This window comes from Dioscorea cayenensis, chromosome 9 (assembly GCF_009730915.1).
Source record: "Dioscorea cayenensis subsp. rotundata cultivar TDr96_F1 chromosome 9, TDr96_F1_v2_PseudoChromosome.rev07_lg8_w22 25.fasta, whole genome shotgun sequence".
Lineage (NCBI taxonomy): Eukaryota > Viridiplantae > Streptophyta > Magnoliopsida > Dioscoreales > Dioscoreaceae > Dioscorea > Dioscorea cayenensis.
This window is the reverse complement of record NC_052479.1, coordinates 13,319,196-13,332,818: the sequence shown is the minus strand read 5'-3', so window position 1 is coordinate 13,332,818 and position 13,623 is coordinate 13,319,196. Positions and strand designations below refer to the sequence as shown.

Genomic DNA, 13,623 nt, shown 5'->3' with positions numbered 1-13,623 from the left:
TTCACCCTCTTGGTCAAGCTACCGAGCTACTATAAAAAGAACTCACAGAGGTCACCAGGAGCGACTGGATCGAATTGTATAATCGGATCTTATGGCGGTGATTCCCTTTTTCCTTCTTTCTTACATCAGGTATGGACAAATAGGAATCGAAGAAAGGGCCTTTTCTATTCAAATAATCAGAACCGTGCATTGTGACACGTTGTTGGAACATGACTCCGACAAAGTAAGTGAATTAATACGGGATCATATCATGTTGCCTTCGGGAGTAATAAAGACTTTTCCGAGCCCTAATATTGGATGTCCTTTCTCATCTGTTCTTGAGGCTCAGTCAAAATACATCTCCCATGCTTTTGATGTGGGTCTTGATGCGACTTGAGTGTAGTAGACTGCTTCATCAGGTAATTCTTCTTGTGTAGCAATTTGAAGTGCTCCCGTAGAGGATGTACTCCTAATAAATCTGCTAGTGCCTATCCTTTCATGGCCTTTTATAGTACGAATATTATGTTATACTGTTCGAGCCTTATCGTCTATCGAGTATTCAGTGAACCTACTCTAGTCACAAGGATCTTTAAAGGGTTCACTCCTGACACCAGGTAATTGGTGGGTAAGACCAATGAAATTAGGTAATGTCGCATCTTATGTGCTTTGCGAACATGAGAGCAAGGCATTCCTTTTTCACTAGTTATACCAGTGTTCGCAGCAGTAAGTGAAGGTAGTCGAGTAGACCATAGATGATCGAAGCCCAAAAAACAAAGGCGGCCCATAATCCGATGATGCTTTCGAGTCAGTACTTTCTTCCTTCTTGAGGAGCAAGAACGATGTGAGGAGAATCGGCATCCTTCCCTCGCCGGCCCTACCTTCCCCATAGGACCAAGGGTGCTTTGCTTATTTGTATGGATTCACCTTCTCCTTGTCGAGTTTTGAAGAAGGATGAGTGGTATAGTGATCCTAGAGGTGTGTGCCCCGTTGGCTCAATCATGGTTTAGCCGGTCCAATGGTGGATACTCTCCTTCCATGCCAACCAGAAGTAAAGGTATCTTGATCCTATCATTTCATCATGTGAAGCACAAACTCCTCCTAATCTGCTTCTGATCCCTTTGTCTTCTGTGTCTCTACTTGTCAAGGTCCCCTTGCGTATATCCCGCAAGTGCACGGGTTTGTCGATGTAATAATCCCGGATGAGCGGGTATCGAATACATAGGGAGTAGGGAATAAAAACACTTAATCTGCTTCTTAGGTATGTGAAAGATCAGTAGTGATAAGTGTGACAATGATTCAATTCTCAAAAGTATAAACAACAAGTAAGAAAGCACGAGTAAAGGAGGAGGTAAGGCAATCGATAAAGATGGGGTACTCGGATAATGCTCCATCAAGGATAATCATTTCAAGTGCAAGAACCCTCTATTATGCTTCCTAATCAATGCAATGGTGAGTCGTGGAAATCCTTAAATACATAGTCCTAAATCTAAGGTCAACTATGCCTAACTCTATACATGTCCCGGAGGAGAGATTAGATAACCTCTCAGCCTCGCACTCGAATAGAGTTGCAATGAGCTCTAGTGATTCCAAGTGATAAATCTCAACACTTCAACGCTTCACTCCGTTACACGTGCAACTAAGCCCCAGTGGAGGGTCATCGCTTAGACCATTCACTCTATTATTGCCATAAAGAACTCAAGGAACCGAGGTAGAATCTATCACATCGGAGGGGAAAGGGGACACTCCTGTACCTCTCAACTCACCCTCTCAACCCTCTCCAACCTAGCTTTGTCTAACGCTCGTGGTGTGTCACTCACTCACAAGGTTACCAACAAGAACTCTCAACCCTAGTGTCACTCTAGGGGAAATGTTCTTACAATCAAGCATTCAAGGTTGGAACTCACAACAAACATCAATTAATTGAAAGCATAATAAAGAGATTCATTGAAATAAATACATCAAAGTATTCACAAATACCCAAGTACCCACTAGGGGTTTAGCTCTCCATGGAGCTAAGTACAATCAAAGAAATAGAATGTAAAAGCAATGAATCCATAGAGAAACCCCCTCGATAGTCATGTCGATGGTCTTGTGGAAAGTCCACTACTCGTCGTCCAAAGATTCCCTTGTCCGGTATAGGATACGCCTCGACGGAAGCTCCCCTACCAACTTTCTTCCTAAATAATGTTGATGTCAGAGCCATAGAAACTCTCCAAAACCGTACCCAATACCTCTCAAAACCCTAGCCAAAACTCTCTCTCAAGTTGCGAAAAAAATGGAGAAAAGAATGCTGAAATCGGGGCTGAATCGGCTTTAAATAGGGCTAGAATCGGGTGACAACACGGGCATGTGGATTTTACACACGCCCATGTGGAATTTCCACACGGGCGTGTATAATTTCCACACGCACGTGTGGATTCTCTGAATTCCTGTTTTCTCTGCTGGCTATGAATAGTGCTGCTACAGTACTTTGCTACAGTGTCCTGCTATAGTACCTTGCCTAAAATACTTCCCGAGTCCATACTTTCATCGAGGTGATGCAAACGGGCACACGTTCACATCGTGGATTGCTTTGCTTTTTTAATGACGGACAAGTTGGTGGAGATCTTGTTCTATATGCATAAGTCAGAATGGTTGAGTGTGACTGTCCTTGTGCCCCTCCAAGTGGTTGTGCTAACTCAAATACGAGGAGGTTGGCACACACTCTAGCATCTCACACCCGACCTATGTCTTCGCGTTTGAACCTTAGTAAGATTTCCTCCAATATCGGTGCATTATGATCCACATTGGTTTCTTTACTTCATACTCGGCCTCACAACCCTACCTGCACGAAAGTAACATTAAAACAACACATATTAGTGTAAACCCCGAGAAAAGTAATGCTCAACATAAGGAAATAATGCTTCGCATTCATATCACACAAGCATTTATCACTACTTGTTGACGAATTGGAAGACCAAGACCCTTCTTTCCGGAAGACCAAGAACTCAAGTGAGATTGAGCTTGTTCAGAAAGCGGTATTTATCTGAATGAGACTGATCGCATTATGGAATAGAAAATCAAGACAAATGAGACTGAGGTAACCTAGGGTGACAAAGATTGATAGGGTGAATTCTTAGAGCAAGGTCAAGCAAAAGTGTGAAAGGGGGCATCCCAGAGATAGGCCTTAGAGAATGGAGCCCTTTGTCAAGCGATTGGAGTGACCACAAAAGCATCACGGTTCAAAGCTGGGAATCTTTGTGTCAAGCCCTTGCCCTTGATCTATGTCTTTATATCAGTGCAAGAACATGTTCACTTTCCACACGCTACATCAATGCACGACTCTTAGATAAGTTCTATCAAAGATTCTTTCCAATTAACTCAGTTCCGCACATTGTTGGAGAAGGAGGATTCTCGTTCAATAGACAGAGTCAAAGCTAACTGAGTCAATGACCAGAGAGAGTAGATCAGGCTTTCGGCTATGGGGATGGCAAAACCCATTATCTTCCATCCTTACATAGAATAGAATAAAAAAAAGAAATTGTTTGAGATCTATATGAGAATGAAAGCCTGTCAGCGGTTAAGTCAGCGAGACCAGCCACATAAGCCCCTTTAGAGATAAGGGCAGTCAGAGGCACTGTTAACCTTAATCGGCATACGCACCGGGCATAATCAACTGATCCCGAAACTTCAATCAACAGAGAAAGCGAGTGCGCTGACCAGGAAGACAAGAAAAGGGAATAGCCGAAACTTCCATCACAACAATTTCATTACCTTAGTTTAAACAACCGAATTTCCTAGCTCCACTAATAGGTAGTATTAACAAGAACCAAATTCAGGAAATCAATAAAAAATCAGTCTGTTGTAGTAACTGGTGTAGGAGCATACGCATATAAAAAAGCCATTTCTTCCGTTTGGGTAAAAGACTAAGCTAATCGAATCAAATAAGTCAATAACTCACTCAATAAGAATAAGAGGATCTTCTTATTGAGGTTGAGTGAGGGGAACTGACCAATGATGAGAGCTAAAAGAAGGATTCATTTCCATAGCGGCAGCGTACACGAGGAGCTAATCACGAGAGGCGAGCGGGTGGTCTTGATATTATCATTTTTGTATAGATATGGTTTATTTGGGAAAGTCACTAAATCTTCAACTACAAAATACAAGAAGAGTCTCTCGAGAAGGCTTTCATTTGGTATATCCTTGTCCCATCCCTTTTTTCAACCCATTAATAGGTTGCGAGCTTCAGTTATGTAGGATAGAGAAGGAGTTCCCACCTCTCATCTTTTTTCAAGGCAACCCTCACGCATAGAGATTCCCCTGCACCTTTCCCCTGTACCTCTTCCAATAGAGTTTGCTCCTACACTCTTTGAGTACGCTTTGGAGGTATGAGGTCTTGGAAAGGGTTCCCTTTTCTCTATTGGGGCGAGCTTTAGCTATTGCTTTCCTATCCCCGACCGGGCCTGATTGGACCGCTCTTCGCCCACTCGGGCACAGCTGCCAGCAACTTACCGCTTCAAAGCCATATCCTTTGCTACCGCTTGCTTGCTCACTGCCCTTACTATCGCTAGCTTTCAGCTCATCGACTACTTGCTTGCGGCTGAAGCTTGATTGCATATGCCACTATTTTTGCTACCGGCACAAAGGACTACATACGTATTTCGTGCAGTGGCTTGGAAGCAAGCTACCTTGACCATCTTCCAAAGTGTAAAATAATATACTGATCAATCAAAGGCTTCTGTCACAGACTGATCTACATTCAGCCACGCCACAGTGACTTCTGAAGCACTACGGACGGGACAAAATCCAGCAGCCAATTACTGCACTTGTTATTTGGAGCCAGCAATTGGCTAAATTCTTCCATAACATAATGGGGCGGGGTTGTGCGCGAGTCGAGTGACGTAGGTGCACAAGAGTACTTCGCGCCACAACCATCTCTTTTCTATATGTTCTACAGACCTATGCCTGGTGCTTCATCTGGTAGAAAAGATTCATAGATATGTGACAAGATCCCCTTGCGTATATCCCGCAGGTGCACGAGTTTGTTGAAGTAATAATCCCGGGTGAACGGGTATCGAATCCACAAGGATTAGGGAGTAAAGACACTTAATTCAATTCTTAGCTATGTGGAATATCAACAATGATAAGTGTGACAATGATTTCAATTCTCAACAATTAAAAAGCAACAAGTAAGAGAGCAAAAGTAAGGAAGAGGTAAGGCAATTGATAAAGATGGGGTACTCGGATGATGCTTCACCTAGGATAATCGCTTCAAGTGCAAGAAATCTCTATTATGCTTCCTAATCAATGCAATGGTGAGTCTTGGAAATCCTTACATACATAGTCCCAAATCTAAGGTCAACTATGCCTACTCTATTCATGTCCCGGAGGAGAGATTAAATAACCTCTCAACCTTGCACTCGAATAAAGTTGCAATGAGCTCTAGGGATTCCACGTGATAAATCTCTTCCTAATTATAGACCTAACCCTTTGGTCCAGGTGGAAGGTCCCTAACCACAACTAAGCCCTAGATACTAAGATCTCCTAAACGCTTCACTCTGTTGCACGCGCAACTAAGCCCCAGTGGAGATTCAACCCTTAGACTATTCACTCTATTATGGCCGCAAAGAACTCGAGGAACGAAGGTAGAATCTATCACATTGGAGGGGAAAGGGGACGCTCCTGTACCTCTCGACTCACCCTCTCAACCCTCTCCAACCTAGCTTTGTCAAACGATCGTGGTGTGTCACTCACTCACAAGGTTACCAACAAGAACTCTCAACCCTAGTGTCACTCTTGGGAAAATGTTCTTACAATCAAGCATTCAAGGTTGGAACTCACAATAAACATCAATTTATTGATAGCATATTAAAGAAGTTCAATGAAACGAATACATCCTAGGGTTCACAATCACACAAGTAACCACTAGGGGTTTAGCTCTCCATGGAGCTAAGTACAATCAAATAAATCGAATGTAAAAGCAATGAATCCATAAAGAAACACCGTCGATGGTCGTGTCGATGGTCTTGTGGAGAGTCCTCTACTCGTCGCAAGGGATCCATTGTCCGGCCTAGGATACACCTCGCCGAATCGATGCCGACGAAAGCACTCCCAATAACCTTCTTCCAAATGACGCGAGATGTCAGAGCCGTAGAACCTCTCCAAAAACCTAGCCAATACCCCGCAAAACCCTAGCCGAAGCCTTGTCTCAAGTTGGGGAAAAAGATGGAGAAAAAGAATACCAAAAATCGGGGCTGAGTCGGCTTTAAATAGGGCTGGAATCGGGCGACTCCACGGGCGTGGATGGTACACGCGCCCGTGCAGAATTTCCACACGGCCGTGGATAATTTCCACACGCCCGTGTGGATTCTCTGTTTCTCTAATTTCTCGGCCGGCTGTGAGCAGACCTGCTGCAAAGATTTGCCTACTCGTGTTGTTCTACAGTCTTTGACCTGAATAACTTCCCAATTCCATATTTTCATCGGGGTAATGCAAACGGGCACATGTTTACGTCATGAATCACTTGCTTCTTCAATGATATACATGTTGGTGGAGCTCTCGTTCTTATGTGCATAAATCGGAATGCTGGATTGTGACTGCCTTTTGTGCCCTCCAAATGGATGTGCTCACTCGAATGCGAGGAGGTTGGCACACACTCTAGCATCTCACACCGACCCATGTCTTCGCGTTTGAACCTTAGCAAGATTTCCTCCAAAAAATAGGTGCATTATGATCCACATTGGCCTATTTCCTTCATACTCGGCCTCACAACCCTACCCGCATAAAAAGTAACATAAAAACACACATATTAGTCTAAAAAAACCCGAGAAAAAGTAATGCACAACATAAGGAATGAACACTTTGCATTCATATCGCACAAGCACTTATCAAACTTCCCCACACTTAAGCTTTTGCTTGTCCTCAAGCAAACATTAAAAACATTCTGTGCATCAATGAAGAAAAATATTGAAAGTGCTTGGCCTTAGGGTTCACCGAGGCATAAAAAAAGAAAGTATTCTACAAGTAAGGAAAATCTCAACTCTAAAGATGAAAAATCAATGCTCTAGCCAAAAACTTGAATAAAAAAGGACAACAAACCCGAATTTTGTGTATGTGTGTGAACTCACTCAAAACAACCCAAAGTATACTCCTCAAAGTTCTAAGTACAAGGGACTTATTTATCTACAAAAGTGACAAAAATTTTAAAAGATGGTAGTAGCTTCACACATCCTCTAAGGTAGCCCTTTCCAAAGCGGCCGCTAAGGTGGCTTTCACACTTTCGAGGTGGTAGCTCTTTCTACCCGAGTGGTAGCTTTCACTCATCCTATGAGATAGCTCTTTCTCTCATTAGGGCATAACTAGTATCCGACTCGTGAGAGTAGCTTCATACTTCATAGATGGTAGCTCTTTCCACCTAACAAATACAAATAAACAATAAAACTATTTCGTTCCTTCTTTTCATTTTCATTTTTTTTTTGAATTTAGCAAAAAGAAGTAAACCTAACTAGTCCCTTTTAACATCGAACATGAGTTTCCAATAGAGTTCGAGAGAGTGAGTAGTGCACTAAGTCTAAATCGGGCAAAAATTCCTAAAAAAATTCAAGCAAGAACTAGAGCATGAAAACATTCAATGTTAGCAATTCTCCTAGACTTAAGGGTACAATCATTGCAACTAAGGTGAACCGCCATTGGCTATGTGAGCATATATCAATCAAGAACAATAGAAAAGATGTGCGCATTATGAAACTCCCCCACACTTAAGTTGTACATTATCCTCAATGTACACATGCAAGCTCACTCAAAATATATCATTCAAAAAAATAGATGTGGGAGAAGCAATCAAAAACAATCCTCCCCGACTCCCTAGTGTTGCGTTTGATGAAGCTAATTCATTGGCGAGTAGTGTTCCAACGGGTTTGTGAAGCTCACACGGCCAAGTGCCGAAGCACCTTGGCTGTGCCCATGACTAAGTCTTAATTCCCAAGATGACAAGACCATCACTTGCGCATACACAAGGGGGTTCAGTGAAGCTCAAGAAAAACAAAAATAACTCAAGTGCATAAAAGATGAAGCAATGAATACAACTCGGTAAATGCAACATAACATAAACTTAGAAGGAAAAATCCTTTCTGAGTGAACAAGTCTTAAAAAAAGAAAATAGAATAAAGTAAAATGCACGCAAGGAAATAAAAAGTCAAGTGTCGGAGTCGCTCTCGGCCTCCTGTGCTGCTGCTGCTGCTGAGGTGGCATATAGTGGGTCCTCCGGTGCTGGGGTCAAGGATGGAGGTGCAGGAGGAACTGAGGATCTGGGTCTCATGAGATCTCAAATGAAGTCGAATCGGGCCATAAGATCTGTGTACTGAGCCGACTGCATAGCCTGGAGCTCCGCTATCTCAGTCCGAATCTCTCTAACATCGGTCTCTAGCCTCTCAATACGGTCATAGGCTCGAGTACCCGGTGCTACAGAAAATGGAGGAGTCTGCTGGACACCCCCGCAGTATCTCCTTCGCTCCTGGTGGTCTCAACGGTAGCTGTAGTGAAAATATAAACCCCTGGCCCAAACCTCCGTACCAACCGCATCATCCTGATCATATCGAACGCAAGAGGAGTGGGCACAACTGTCCTCTCAGCACCACATAGAGCGTTGCCCAAACCCATTCCCAGAATGAGTCTGGTGATATAAGGACCAGCAAATAGTAGACCCACTTTCGTCGAATGACCCCGGTACTACAAAACATCTGCTAGAATGCACCCTAAGTGAAGTGGCACATTGCGGGCCATGGAGTATAAGAAAAGAAGATCCAGCTTGGTCAAAGCGGGCCGTGTTATCTCGCTCGACCATCACGGACTCGCGATGACTGCGTAGTGCGTATCTCAGTATCGAACCGGGACAAACTAGAGGCCTTCGACAATCCCGGTTCGTACTCCCCACGTCAACACAAAATCCTGTACGCATGATATGGAGTGACTAACACTGAAAAGTCTACTAGTAGTCGGCGATACTCCACGGTACCTGTATAAGCGACATCGTCATGAGCCCGTCCCCTAATCGAAAAACTTCGATGACGCTCATGGAGAATGGATGTGCGAATGCTCGAAAGCGTATCGCCTCAGCAGTGTCAACTCTCCCATGCAGAATGGTGAAAATCAAAGGACGCTAAAACCTCTAGCGTCTGGTCTGGCGATAAGCTGGCTCACTAATCGTCGCGACCTCCTCCGACTTCCCACCCTGCCAGACATCTCATCAATCTCATTAATTACCTCGTCACCCTGCTGAATATCTTGAAGCACTTGTACATCTGCGAAGCAAGTCTGACCAAACCCAAGTGCTGAAAATCTCTCGAAGTGAGCCTGATGCTCGGGGTTCGAGAATTCCACATGTATCAGCTCAGGTGAGGTGAGTCTGAGGCGCTTCACCTCGTTCTTCTTCGCACGAGGTGCCATATCTGCAGTGCAAGAGAAGAAAACAATAAAAAATCTCAGAAGCAATATACTGCAGAATTCCACATGGGCCTATTGAAATTATCCACGCCCGTGTGGATCTGCAGAGTGTGAAACTCCTGCACGGGTGCAGAACAAATCTTAACAATTCAATTTAAAACCACTTCTAAATGCTTACTACACATTCATCATGCATGAAAATTCGCATTTAAAAGTATTCAATCCGTGAAAAACCATAATTGGCGAAGAAAAGAGGATAAAAAGGTCACCGAAGAGATGAATATGAAAACTTCTGAAATTCGGTAAGATTTGCGAAGAAAATTCCTCCTAACAGCGATGAAGGGTCGGAAAGATGATCGGGAACCATTTTCCGGTGACTGGAGATGAAGAATGAGACGGATCACAAGGTTTTTAAGGAGAAAATCGCATCTCTTGGAATTCTGTGTATCCCCACGAGCGTGTGGAAATTACCCATGCCCGTGCGCCTCACTTCGAGAGCGCCATACACATGTCCCTGTGCTTTCTAGGAAAAACGCTCCTTTGACTCTAACTGCTCTCACACGGGCATGCAGAAATTACCCACGCCGTTGCACCAGACCCACAGGGGCAGATGCACGCCCCTGTGGCTTCCGTGGACATCTGAGAAAACTATCAAGTCTTACACACTTCCGTGCCGAAATTTCCCACGAGCGTGGACATTTGCATGCTCAACTCACAGGGGCAGCAGCACGCTCCTGTGTTTTCTCGGGATGGAAGGAACACCCTGCAGAGATTTGCATGGGCGTGCAGAAATTACCCACTCCCGTGTGTGGTTCACAAGGTTGCCAAGAGGGGTGAGTCCACGCCCCTGTGTGTTCTTGGGAAAATCTGCCCAACTCTGCAGGAGTTCACACGCCCATGCGGAAATTACCCACTGGCGTGCGGCAGTTACATGGTCATTCACAGGGCAGCCGTACGCCCTTGTGCCTTCTCCGGATGAGCTCACGAAGTATACACCCGCAGGGCGTGGAAATTCCACTGCCCGTGTGTTTCTCCTGGATGACTTAGAAAAACATGCAGTGCTCAGTAGAACTATTCTAAACATGTTTACACACTCGAGCCCTGCTATATTATGCAAAAATTTACGAGATAAAAAAACATGAAATAGAACTCAAATGACCAAACTTCGCCAACTCTCAACAAAAACTCACAATGAGTTCTTTTTTAAAAAACCCACAACAAAAATCGCAAAGCACAAGCACTTAAAAAAATTAAAAACACCAACACTTAACAGTTTATTCATGAAAAACAAACTAAACTAAAAGGTGTGAGAACAATAAACACTTGGGTTGCCTCCCAAGAAGCACTTGTTTAACGTCACTAAGCTTGACGTATCTTTCTTACCTCACGGGGGTTCATAAATGAATGTTGCCCTCTTACCCATGGCTTGAAAGCATGATAAGCAATGTCTCTTGAGGGTAGAGGGTGTACTCTCAGGCTTCGGACCACTTAGCAATGGTTCGTCCAACTTCCTTGGCTCATGTACATCTCCAACAATCTTTGAGCGTTTTCGGTGCCGTCTCCAAGCCCTCTTCATTTTCCGAAGCACCGTCTTCAAGATCCCCGGGGTAGATGTTTCTTCTCCAGTTGAACCAAGCATCATTACTTCTTCATTGCTCTCCTCTTGGTCGAACAAACCTTCATATGGATCCAGGTTCAACATTTCCTGCACATATTCATCAACAAGCTCATCAGTAGTGTCTAGAAAGTATAAAGTGTCATCGAAATCAAGAGAATGCCGCATGGCTTCAGCAAGGCCGTATGTGAGCTTGTCATCTCTAACTCTCAATGTGAGCTCTCCGCCGTCCATGTCAATCAATGCTTTGGAAGTCTGCAAGAACGGTCTCCCAAGTATCAAGGGTACGTCCGCATCAAGTCGAACCAAGCATCATTACTTCTATGGCGTATTTTCTATCCTCGAATTAATTGCTTATCGGTCGTTTTGTTTACCAAAGTCTCCTCTAAGTCATGCATGCAAAGGATTGAATTTAGCTAAATTTGTTTTGTTCATCCATAGGATATCACGTATTCCGCTTGTATTTTTAGGGCCTTCCTTTTCGAACGCGGTATACATCCCTGAACTCTTCTTTTTCTTTTTTTCCCGGTAGCAAGACTCGTGCTTTTATTTCAAAGCACAACCCTAACTTCATGAATTTTTTTCCCTGCTTTTATTTGACTCGAGCTCACTTTTTTTCATTAGTGTACTTAATTTCTCTTCTTCGACACTTTCCTCCCTCATTTTTTGCTTGATCCTAGCCTCATTCTTCTTTTGCCTTTCCAGTTTGAGCTGTCTTAGGCAATATGTCTTCTTTCTCTATTCTATTAGACAGAAAAAATTTCAAATGAGCATGTGAGTAGCGAAACTATATTGCTTGCGGGATTTTAGGCTTTTTGATTGAGAATACTCTCTCTTTGGGACTAGGAAAGATTTCTTGTGAGTCCTACTTATGAAGCGGTCTGTCTGTAAGGCCTCCTTTCTTTTTTCTTGACTTTCATGTATGTTCCTAGGGCGGAACAGCATAACCGGGTGGAAGGTGACCGAACCTCCTATAGTTCTCAAAAGAAGTTGCTCCACCACAGAAAAAGGAGAAATCGCAGGATTGTTTTTTAACCAATTGGGACTTTATTTATTTGGAAGAAATGTACCACTTTCGGAGGACTGACTGTCCTACATGATGGCACTTTCCCCGCATTTGGAGGCCTGTTGGAAGTGAATGGATGATTTGGAAATGAAATTCACCACTCTACATTACTTCTACACATGTCCAAAGTGGGGACTTTAAGATAGAGATATAGACTGGAGGCCTTCCAAAGCACTTGACTGAGGATTTCGGGCATTTTTGATCAGTTTTCAGTGTTGGGGTGATAAACGGAGTCATTTTTTTAGTCTAAAACCACTCCAGCAGGGACACTCATAATAGCTGTAATAAAAGAAAGAGTAACTTCCGCTGAAGGGTAAAGATACACATTGGCTTGAGCTTTTAGTAGGCATGCTTCCTGTCGTAGGTGACTCGATAAGATATGTACGAGATAGATTTTTTTCACATCTTACAAAGTCCACATGATGCATAAGAAGGATACTCTATCAAGCAAGATAGTAGTGGGTGCTCTCATTTCCTTATGATTTTTCTCTATCCTGCTCGCTTCTTGTCCAGACTTCTAATGCTCTTATAGCTAAAGACCCGAAATCCCGAGCTTGTAGCAGAGACAGAGGGACCAAAAACTTGATGTCTCGAAAAAAACTAGGCCTCTCCCTATTATCGTGCGGGCCTCTTTATCGCTGAGCTTCTAACCCGATCTTGTTGGTGCTTTTATGTATGGCTAAGGTTAGGGCTCTATGTGAAATTCCAATATGGTTTGAGAGAAGGGTTAGATTGTCTATAATACATATAAAGAATGAATTGAAATCACTCACTAGCATGAGAAGGCAAGCAAAATGAAGATAGACTGGCAATGAATAAGAATATTCTACTCGCAAAGCAACTCGAGATCAAGAGTCCGCCTAGAAAGCACTTTTGAGCGGTTAGGGCAGCTTTAGGGTAAAGAGGAGGGTCCATTGTCCTGTAACTGAGGAGTAGGACTTATCTGAATCAATCAAAGATAGACGTTTTGATTGATAAATTGCTACAGGCATGAGCCAGAGCACAGGAGGAAGGTTCAAGTCAATTTCCTTCCCACCGGTGAGCGATATAGGGTCGGAGCAACTCGATTGCCCCACGGGGTTGGTTCAACAGATTTCGGGCAGAGGGAGAGTTTCCTCCGGAGGATGTTTATGCTTTCCTTTGCTTTTACGCCCAACCCTATGAAAGGGACCCGGGTCGATCGACCGCTTGGAGTCTATTAGTAGTTAGGGCTCAATCGATTGATTAATGTTCTATTGTTACCGAAACCGATAGAGAAGCTCCGCTTAGATAATGAGGAAGAGTTACGGAAGGGGAAGTTGAAGACACCGGTTACTAAAAGGGCTCTACGAGAATGAAGAAGTTGGGCTGAAGTCCAGTCCTAGAATCTCTGACTTCGATCATGCCGCAATGGTCGGTGTTGGTATGGCTTTCCCTCCATCTTTCTTTCTTGGACGCAGCACCAGGCCATCCTTATCCAGTCCCTCCCAATTTCCTCACCTTAGTGGTCCCCTTAACACTCTATTCTTTTTCTCTGCCCAGATCCAACTATTGGTTGGGAAGG

The 13,623-nt window shown here is 43.7% G+C and overlaps 1 pseudogene; it reads right to left on the bottom strand.

Annotated features, from left to right (window-relative positions):
- Window positions 1-8,616, bottom strand: part of LOC120268494 — a 12,388-nt pseudogene extending 3,772 nt beyond the window's left edge.
- Window positions 8,617-13,623: the final 5,007 nt, after the last annotated feature.